Genomic DNA, 11,816 nt, shown 5'->3' on the forward strand with positions numbered 1-11,816 from the left:
CTGTTCTTCTCCATTGCTTTTTTTTTTTTCTCTCTTTTTCAAATTTTAATTTGGCTGCAGGATTTCCTCCTCTCTGGCTTCTGGTAGGGAAACCTGGGGCAGATGTGGAACTTGTCATTGATTTTGCGGAGATAGTAATGAAAGAGATGGAGAGTGGTGGAAAGATGCAGGAGGGGGAGGAGGAGGAGAGGGTTGGTGGGAAGCTGCATTGACCCAATTGAGCAAGGTAGCCTGACATCTTCTTTGCACCAATGCCCTAGTGCAATCTCGTGGGGGTGCATCTTAGTGTGTGAATAATCCCCCACCCTATCCTTTGAAACCAGCTTGAGAGAGAGAGAGAGAGAGGCAGGCATTTGGAAGTGTGTTGAGTGCCGAGAGAGAGAGGGACGGGGGGGGGGGGGGAGAGGGAGGGAGGGAGACAGGGAGGGAGGAGGGGGGAGACAGAGTGAGACAGACAGACATTTGGGAGGGTGTTGAGTGCTGAGAGCACAGAGGAGGGTAGGCTTGATCTCCAATCAGGTGCTGTTTTGCCAAATGACTCCACAACCTTTTTGTTGTAGTTGTTTGCGTTTATTTTATTCATTTATTTATATTCCTTGATGGTCAATTCAGGTAACATTCCTTCATTTGTTCACATCCTTTGGCACTTTTTTCTGGGGGGAATGCAAGCAGAGAGAGAAGCAGAGGGAGTATGGGCATGGCAGGATTTCTAGTCACTGTAAATGAACTCCAGATGCATGTGCCACCTGTGCATTCCCATGTACTTTTAAAAATATGTACTTATTCATAAGCTGAAAGAGGAAGACAGAGAAAATGGACACACCAAGTCCTCCAGCCATTACAAACAAACTCCAAACCTATGTGAAACTTTGTGTATCTGGGTAATGGCAAATTGCATCCTGGATCCTTAGGCTTTACAGGCAAACACTTTTACCACTGACCTATTTATCTAGCCTTTTATCCAGTACTTTTATTGCTTTCAAAAATTGTACTTGAAGACAAACTGGTCAAAACTAAACAGCATTATGCATAAAAATATATTCCACTATGTATGTTATATAATATATCTATATATAAGAGCATATGTAAATATTATCTGAAAGAACATATCAGGCCTGCATAGCATCATATATTAATATGATATATGTGTATAATGCTTATATAACATGCATGCACCATGTTTATTGATGTATTCATGCATACATATAAGTGATACCTAAATATGTCAAACCCAAACAGAATCATATAAATGTAAATACAGCACATACATGATGTATGTCTTATAACCACATCATTCTCAAATAGGACCAAACATGTATACATGTCACATATATTATCTGTCTCTCATATATATATAAGTATATGAGGGGCATACATCATCATGCACATGAAAATATATCACATATCTTTTACCATATACATGTTTTATCATATACATATATTACATATCTTGTGCATGTTTCATAAACAAGTCAAACCTGAGTAGCATTATGCATATATATGTCATATATCTTATGTATATCTCTCATGTATATCTCATATATCTTATGTATATATATGAGGCAATACATGTATATGTCACATATATCATGTATGTCTCATATATACCATATAATATGTATTATTTATATATGATGCTATACATACTTAGGTATATATAAGATGCATAAAATAGTATATGTCTCATATATTATGAGATTCCTGTGAGGAGTAGGATTAGCCATCGTATCATTAGAGAAGCTGCTGGGTTGGTGGGAATAGAGTCTTTGTTGGCTAAGGAGTCAATTTCAGACAAACCTTGAATTCTTCTTGACAGTGCCCATGAATAGCATGCACAGGAATGGACCCCAGTGGTTGATTTCTCATGTCTGCACACCCATTCCATGAATACTGTTGTTACAGTCAGGTTTGCATTGCTGGTAGAAATTACCCAAATAAGAGGAGCTTGTGGAAAAAAAGAGGTTTATTTTGGCTTACAGCTTAAGGGGAAGCTCCATGACGGTACAATAAATGATGGCGTGAGAACAGGGTACACATCACCCCTGGCCAAGATAAGGTGGACAATAGCAAGAGTAGAGTGGCAAATACTGGCAAGGGTACACTGGCTATAATACCCAGAAGCACACCCCCAAATGTCCATCATCTGAGAACCTGACATTCAGAACACATAAGTTTATGAGGGATACCTGAATCAAACCACCACATTTCATCCCTGGCCCCCATAAACTGATAACCATACATGATATAAAATGCAATGCATCCATCCAACCTTAAAAGGTTCTACTTTTTGATGATCCAAGGTCTTTTAACCCATCATACTGAAATAATCCCCCCAAACCCATAATGACACAGAATAAACACTCACACTGCAAAGTATTGGGCATAGCAAAGAAATATTCAACCAATACAAGTTTTAAAACAACCAGGACAAACATCAAACTCTGTAGCTTTAAATCCAACAATTCTAGCCAGTGACAAATCTCCAAGTCCAATAATTCTGACCAGCAACAAGTCTCTGGAGTTCCAATTGTGTCCCTCTGCCCCCAGCAAGTCTACTCACAGTCCTAGAAAATTTCATCCAGGGCTGGCAACTTTCCTTAGCAGCCATCTCATGGTCCCAGCATCTCCACTGGATCTCCATTGCAAATCCATGATTTGTTGACCCCATGGGGTCTGCATGCATACATTCAGCAAACATGCTTCACACTGGCCATGGCCATTTCCAAAATACAAGACCATGTTTCAAGTTCAATGACCATCTTTTCATTAGATTTCTTATACTCCACAATACAAGGTAGGGTGCTAATTTATTAATCTAGGACGGACAAGAACAGGATACTCCTTGAGCACACAGGCCCTTCCAAAGTGCCTGCATTCTTTCTGTTGCCCCAATGCAGGTCAGCTTTTTCCGTCTAAATGGCTGTATTCTCTCAATTCAGCTGAGTGGGCAGAAGTTCACCCAAAGTTTTTCTCTCTGTGCCATATTCCTCTGTGCATATCAGTTCATTTCTATGCAAAGCAACCCTGCATAACTTCTCAGAACACTGGCACAACAGCAAGCTTTTCACACAAACTGCTTCCAGCCTATTCCAAGCAAAGCTATTTCACACCTTTATAAGCCAAAGCTCATAGTCCATAATTCTTCCTCATTCAAGTCTTTCAACTCTGACCAGAATAGTGCATTAAGCTGTACTTACAGCACTGAAAGGCATCTCTTAGGTCAAGATTTCAAGTCCTTCTATATTCCTCTTGAAAATCATTTCCAAAAAGCCAAAGCCACACAGGTATCTCAATCCCACTCCTCAGTACGATTTTACTATGGCAGTGAGGTTTGCATTGCTGACAGAAAACACCGGACCAAGTACAGCTTGTGAGGGGAAAAAGGTTTGTTTTTGCTTGCAGACTTGACGGAAAGCTCCACAATGGCACAGGGAAATGATGGCATGGGCCAAGGAAGGTCATCACCCCCTGCAAACATAAGGTGGACAATAGTGTGCCAAACACCGGCAAGAGGACACTGTGATGCCCAAAAGCCCAATCCCAACAATATCACTGCCTCCGGGAGGCATCAATTCCCAAATCTCCATTAGCTGGGAACCTAGCTTTCAGAAAACCTAAGTTTATGGGGGACACCTGAATCAAACCACCACAACTATCTACAACCTTCTCTCTTCTTCCTCTTTTTACTGAAGAGAAAGACAGGGAGAGAGAATTGGTTACTCAGGGCATGAAGCCATAGCAAACAAATTCCAGATGCATTTTCCACTTTGTGCATCTGGCTTTATTTGGGTCCAGGGAATCAAGCCAAGGTCCCATTATAAAATATGTCCCATTAAAATATTAAATATTAAAATATGTCCCTTTATAAGAGAGAGATGGAGAGATGGCTTAGCAGTTAAGCACTTGCCTATGAAGACTAAGGACCCCGGTTCGAGGCCCGATTCCCCAGGACCCAAGTTGGCCAGATGCACAAGGTGGTGCATGCGCCTGAAGTTCGCTTGCAGTGGTGGAAGCCCTGACACGCCCATTCAATCTCTCTCTCTCTCTTTCTCTCTCTTCCTCGCTCACTCCCTCTTTTCTGTCATTCTCAAATAAATAAATAAACAAAAAATTAAAAAAAGATATTATTTTTAAAAAGCCTATAATTGATATTCAAAAGTAAGAACACTGGCTAGAGAGATGACTCAGCAGTTAGGGCATTAGCTGCAAAAAGCCTATGGACCCAGGTCTGATTCCTCAGTACCTATATAAAGCCAGATATACAAGGTGGCTGTATATTGGTTGGAGGACCTAGTATACCTGTTCTCTTTCCCTCTCATAAATAAGTAAATAAATAAATAAGATTTTGGGCCCTTTACAGAAAAAAAAAGTCAGATCCCACATTAGGAAAACTGGAGTTATCTCTGAAGGAAAGAATGAAACTTTGGTTGTTTTTTTTTTTTTGTTTTTTCCTGATTATGATTCAGCAGATGCCTCACTTTCTTTGTGAGGTTGGCATAGTGGTTGAGGTGTCACAGGGTGCAGCATATCATTTTCCATGTTTAATATCAAGGCCATCAATATTTGGTCCTATCATGTTATGGACTTGGTGCCAAATAGGATTACACCATCCAGACTGGTCTCACGAGGGGCCATCATGTAGGGTGACTAGGGAACCCAGTGATATGACTACCTTTATATCTTTTTATTTTATAATATTTTATTTTTATTTATTTATTTAATGGAGAGAGAAAGAGAGGGAGAGAGAGGGAGGTACGAGCATGAGAATGCCAGAGCCTACAGATACTGCAGATGAACTCCAGAAACCTGCACTACCAGGTGCATCTGGCTTATATGGGTTTTGTGGATTCAAACCTGAGTCTTTAGGCTTTGCAGGCAAGTAGCCTAACTGCTGATCAACATCTCTAGACCTCTTTATAACTTTTTTTAAAATTATTTTTTTATTTCCATTGAGAAAGAGAATGGGAGCACCAGTGTGTCCAGCCACTGCAAATGAAGTCCAGACACATGAGCCACCTTGTGCATCAGATAACCTGGGTCCTGGGGAAGATAAATCTGGGTGTAGGCCTTGTAAGCAAGTTCCTTTAAGCACTGAGGTGTCTCTGAGCACCACGTGTATTTTTACTACTCAGCATGGGAATAATTACGTATGAGGAGTGATTGGGGACCCAACCAATTAAACACACTTAAAAGTTGTGTGTGTGTGTGTGAGAGAGAAAGAGACAGCAACAGAGAGAGAGAGGGAGAGAGAGATGGGGGGGAGAAAGAGAGAGAGAGAGGTCAACCATGGCTGTCATCTTAGGAAACCATCCAAATTTATTGAGACAGGGTATCTCACTGAGCCTGTCTTTACCTCATCAACACCAGGGATGATGGTATGCACAACCATGCCTGGCTTTTACTTGGGTGCTGTATTTGAACTCAGTGCAGCAGCACTTTAGCCCACAAAACTCCCCCCTCAGCATGCTCATTCTTTTGAAACTTCTTGGTGAATTGATTTGTTAAATGAGGCAGGCATGTCACCCGTACCCTGAAGCCCTGTGGAGAGAACCAGTGTACAATAGGGTTTGAGAACACAACAGCTTGGCCAGGGGATGGAGTGATGGCTTGATGGTTCAGGCTCTTGCCTGCAGAACCAAAGGACCCAGGTTCATTTCCCCAGAACCCACTACAAGCACAAGATGGCCCACACTTCTGGAGTGCTTTGCAGTAGCTGGAGGGTCTGGCATGCCCATTTTCTCTCTGTGTCTCAAGTAAATAAATAAAAATTTAAAAAATATATTTAAAATAATTTTTTCAACAAGTCCAACAAATGGACTTTTTGATGAGAGAGCATGTGTTTGGGCGGGGGGAGGGAGGGTGAGAGTGAGAGAATTTGTCCACCAGGGTCTCCAGCCACTGTACTCAAACTCCAGATGTGTGTGCCACCTTGTAAGCTTGTATGACCTTGCACATTTGTCTCACCTTGCTTCTGGCTTACATGGGGCCTAAAGAGTTCAACATGGGTTCTTAAGATCTGCAAGCAAGTGTCTTAACCACTAAACCATCTTTCCAGCCCTAAAATAATTTTTAAATAGAAATTTTTAAAAAGAAAACCTTGGCCAGGGTCTATTTCTTCCATGAGATACTTTTCTCATCTGTCATAAGTTATATCAAAAACCCGTGAGACTGGGCATAGCTGACATATGCTTGTCCTCCCAGCACTTAAGAGGTAGATGGCCAAAGGATCAGGAGTTCAAGGCTAGACTCAATTTTATAGTGAGTTGGAGGCCAGCCTGAGCTACATGAAGTGTTATCTGAAAAGCACAACCACAAAAACAGCAGCAAAAGAAGAAACAATGGGTGTGCATCCGAAAATATTGATGTAATAACATATCTCCCTTTGTGAACATGCATGTGGCCCCTGCTGTTTACTAGAAATGAAGAATTAGTAAGATGTACCCAGACCCAAATCAGGCTGCATCTGGGAAAGCCTGAAGTTGAACCATTTTGTGTGGCTTTTTTTTTTTTTTTGAGAATCCTACCTTTAACTGTTGGTGTTGGTGCCCAAGGAGAAGCCATCCCCCTGCTTCTCTGGTGGGACAGCAACGAAATTAAAGTTCAATTAAAAAAAAATTTTTTGTTTATTTTTATTTATTTATTTGAGAGTGGCAGACAGAAAGACGCGGATAGAGAGAGAGGGGGAAGGGATGCACCAGGGCTTCCAGCCACTGCAAACGAACTCCAGGTGCGTGCGCTCCCTTGTGCATCTGGCTAATGTGGGTCCTGGTGAATCAAGCCTTGAACTGGGGTCCTTAGGCTTCACAGGCAAGCACTTAACCGCTAAGCCATCTCTCCAGCCCTAAAGTTCACTTTCTATGAACAAACATTGACTTACAACAGTCTCTCTTTTTGAAAAAGTATTTATCTATGGGTTTATTTATTTATTTATTTACTTGTTTCTTTGTGGTCTTTGAGGCAGGGTTTGCGTTGAGGTGGGAAATTGAACCCGGTGCCTGCAGGCTTTGAAAGCAACTATACTACATAATACTGACCCATCTCCCCAGAACTCTCACCTGTTTTTTGGGGTGTGGGAGGGCCAGTGAGTTGAGATACAATCTCTCTATATAGTCTCAAGCTGACCTTGAATTCGGAGTGATCCTCCCACCTTCTTTCTACCATACCCAGGTCACCCATCAAATTTTATTTATTTATTTGCAAGGAGAGAGAGAGAGAAGAGAGGATGATAGTGAGAAAATGGGTGTAACAGGGCCTCTATCATTTGCAAACAATGTCCAGACACATGTGCCACCTTGTGGGTCTGGCTTTATGTGGGTACTGGGGAATCGAACCTGGGTCATTAGGTTTTGTGAGCTAGTGACTTAACTGTTGACCCATCCCTCCAGCCCCCTTCCATTGCTTTTACTTAGTATCTTCTAAGTGTCAGTTATGGAAAAGGGAACCAATTTATTGTCACTGATATGGAACTGCAGTAGGCATGTGTATATACTTCTCATTTTGTATATTTTTTAAATTTATTTATTAGCGACACAGAGATAAAGAGGCAGATAGGGAAAGAAGATGGGTGTGCTAGGAACTCTAACCATTGAAAATGAACACCAGACTCATGTGCTCACTTTGTGCATCTGGCTTTACATGGGTTCTGGGGAAGCAAAGCTGAGTCCTGAGGATTTGCAAGCAAGTGGCTTAAACACTAAGCCATCTCACCAGTCCCTTTATATGCTTTTTTTTTTTAATTAAAAATTTTTATTGACTTCCGGTCAAGATGGCAACCGCCTAGCTGCACTACAAACAACAAGGGGAAAAAAAGGCAAGTATTTAAGGGAAGTTAGGAACTTTTTGAAAAGGGACGGCACAGAATGGGGTAAAAGAGGGAAGCCTGCCACCCACGCCCCACCACCCAGCCTGCTGCAAGTGGCCCTGAGGCCAGGCGCCCCGTGCGCACCAAACCCCACGCACCCCGGCCCGCCCCACAACCCAGCGCCCCACGCCCGCGCACCACCAGACCCACCCCCCCAGCACGCCCCTGCCCCCCAGCATGCCCCACGCTCCCTATCCACACGAGGCAAGTGCAGCCCCAGCGAACCGAGGCCCCCGCGCGCCCAGACCCCCGCGCCCCACCCTGCGCCCCATCCCCACGCGCCTCGAGACCCCCCGCCCGTCCCACAACTCGCGCGCCCCACACTCCCTATCCACACACCGCAGGCGCACCCCAAGCGCCCTGCGTCCCAGGCGTCCAGGCATGCCCCACACCCCCGCACGCCACCCCCCCCCCACCGCGTGCCCAACGCTCCCTACCCACACACGGCTGGCGCGCTCCAAGCACCCCACAGCCCCCCACACCCGGGCGCCCAGGTGTGCCCCGTGCCCCCCGCGTGCCCTGAGACCCCAGCGCCCCACCCCCGCGCTCCTTGAGCCCCCCCCCATGCGCCCCACCCCTGCCGCGCGTCCAGAGTGCCCTGCGGCATCCCACAGCATCCTGCACTCCATCTTACCTCACCATGCTCACCCCTGCTAGACCCGCAACCCCCTTGACCCCCTCCCCCGTGCGACCCGCCCCCTCCCTCTCCCCCGCGAGTCCAGAGCACCCCATGGCATCCCGCAGCGTCCTGCGCCCGCCGCGCCCACCCGAGCCCCCCCGCGTTCCTAGCCGCCCCCATCCCCGCGCGCCCTGCGCCCCGCCCCGGAGCATCCGCGCCCTGAGCCCCGTGCACCCTGAAGCGCCCCCTGCCACAGTCCCCGTGCCCCCACCCCGCACGCCCCTCGTCCCCCTGCCGCACGCGGCCCCCGCGCGTCACGAGCGCGCCCTGCATGCCCAGGCGTACCCCGCCCCACCTCCATGCCCCACAAGACCCCCCTCGACTCCCCCCCGCAAGCCCCGGCCCCCCGCGCATCCAGAGCACCCCGCGGCATCTCTTGGCATCCTGCATCCTGGTGTGCCCCATGCCCCCTCCCCCCACACGCACCCTGTGCTACCCGGTGCACCCTGTGCACCCCCCACATGCCCTGCGCCCCTAGCCCCCCACGCATCCCGCACACTCGCCCGCGTGCCCCTGCGTACCCCGTGACCCCCCACACGCCCCGCACCCCCCGCGACCCGCACACCCCCCCTGCATGCGCACACCCCCGCACCAACAGCGCACCCCTCATCCCCTGACTGATCAGAATGCCCCACACCCTCCGCCCCTCCAGGGCACCCCACCCCACGCCCCCTGAGCCCTGCTGCCTCCCGCACACCCCACCCTGATTGCCCAGTGCCCCGGCGCACCCTGACACCCCCCCGCCACGTGCCCCACTCGCTCCATACACACCATCACACCCTGTGCCTCCTTCCGCCCACCCGCCCACACACCCTCCACACATCCCGCATGGCTGTCCTCTGATCAGACACCCACCAGTCACGCCTGCCAGACTGCTGCACTCAAGCTGAGACCTCCTATCTTGCTCTTGTTCTCTGATCCTGTGAGTAGACCAGCCACGTGGGGCTTGGTACGCAGGCCTGTGGGGGCCACCCCTGCCATGAATAGGTGGCTGCCAGATCCCCTGCTGCTGTGCTCACATCACTTGCCGCCGGTCAGCTTCTGCTGTATCCTGATTCCGTACTCACATCATCTGCCTCTGCACTACAATTGCACGTGCAGCGGGCCCACTCCCACAGCAAGGCCCACATAAGTCCACACTGAGTCACTAGTGCCAGCGCAGGTGCATCCCCTACCTGTACATTGCCACCCATCCCCCACTCCCCTGAGGTGGAAGAGCACAGACTGTTTACAGACCCCAGTGTACCCACCCAGAATCTAGGCACCTTCAGGGCTTGCTACCACAGTCCCCTTTCAAGCTCAAAGGCAGGCAGCTTAGGTGCATTACTGGGTAAGAATTGAGGCAACTTTGGTGCCCCTGTCAGGCTATAGGTAGGTGGCTTTGGCAAGAGTGAGCAAAAACCCAGGCTGCTTACAACTGCCTCAGGCTGCCTTGGATTCGCATTAAGCTAGATCCCAGGCTGCTCCACCCACCTACCTGCCCATACACTGACATGGGTAGACCACAGCGCAAAAGAAATAACACGAAAAATAAAATGGAAGAAAATCCAGACAGATCACCCAGTCCAATAAGGATCACAACTAACCAAAACATAAAAGAGTGTTTAGGATCAGAAAATCAAGTGGAAGCAATGAACAATGCAACCCTGACCAAAATACTGCTAGAACTGACAGGAAAGCTACAAAGGATAGATAATCGTATGGATGATACCATCACTAAGCTAGAGCACTATGATAAAACACTGGAAGGAATTCAAAGAGAGCTAAGAGAGTTAAGGGAGAGTGAAAAAAAGGAGGACCTTAAAAATCAGCTGGCCACACTAAATGAAAACATAAAGAAATGCAAGGATGATTTCCAAGAATCATCAAGAAAATCAGAAAATGAGGTGAAAAGGGAGCTGGACAGAGCAATGGAAGTGATACATAGGAAAGTAGTAGAAAATGCAAACTTAATTGAACAAGTCCAAAACTTGCTACAGGCTCTCAAGAATAGAGTCAGCGAAGTGGAAGATAGAAATTCTGATCTGGAAGACAGGATGGAAGAAACAGTTCGAGAGTCCAATAATTTCAGTAAGTTCAAAATTCCTGTGAACAGAACATGAGAGAATTGTGGGATACACTTAAATGTCCTAATATCAGAATCATTGGAATACCAGAAGGAGAATTTCAGACCAAAGGCATGGAGAACTTATTTAACATAATAATTGAAGAAAACTTCCCCCGTCTCTTAAAAGAAAGGCCCATCAAGATTCAAGAAGCAAACAGAACTCCTAACTGACTAGACCAAAGGAGAAACTCCCCAAGGCATATTATCATTAAGACTCTAAACATTGACACCAAGGAAAAAATCCTAAAAGCAGCTAGGGAAAAACAGCACACCACTTTCAAAGGAAACCCCATCAGAATTACTTCAGACTTCTCAATGGAAACCCTGAAAGCTAGAAGGGCCTGGAATGATACTCTCCAAGCTCTAAGAAAATATGGCTTCCAACCCAAACTACTCTACCCGGCAAAAGTCTCCCTTATAATACATGGTTAAAGGAAAATTATCCATGACAAAACTCAGCTTTACAATTATATGAACACAAAACCAAACCTATAGAAAGAACTCCAGGAAATTCTCCACAGAGAAGAAATAAATAACCAAACACAAATGCCTACAAGAAGCAGATCACAGCAACCAAACCCAGAGTAGATAGAAAAAATAAATAAAATAAAATTCCATGGAAATGCCAACACACATTTACCACCACAACATGACAGGGATCAAATCAAATCTCACAGTCATCACCCTAAACATTAATGGCCTTAATTCACCCATCAAGAGACACAGGCTAACAGGGTGGATCAAAAAATTAGACCCCTCAATCTGCTGCCTTCAAGAAACCCACCTAACCACTAAAGACAGAAACCTACTCAGGGTGAAAGGGTGGAAAACAATATTCCAAGCAAATGGGAATAAGAAACAAGCAGGTGTAGCTATATTAATATCAGATAAAGTTGACTTCAAACCAAAAACAATCAAAAAAGACAAAGAAGGCTACTTCCTACTTGTAAAGGGAACAATCCACCAAGAGGATATAACAATCATAAATCTGCATGCACCAAACACAGGGGCACCACAGTTCATAAAACAAAACCTACTTGACAATAAAACAGAAATAACCACCAACACTATCATAGCTGGCGACTTTAACACACCATTATCAGTAATAGACAGATCATCCAAACAGAACCTCAACAGGGAAGAAGGAGAGCTCAACAAAACCATAGAGC

This window comes from Jaculus jaculus, chromosome Y, assembly GCF_020740685.1.
Source record: "Jaculus jaculus isolate mJacJac1 chromosome Y, mJacJac1.mat.Y.cur, whole genome shotgun sequence".
NCBI classification, from domain to species: Eukaryota; Metazoa; Chordata; class Mammalia; order Rodentia; family Dipodidae; genus Jaculus; species Jaculus jaculus.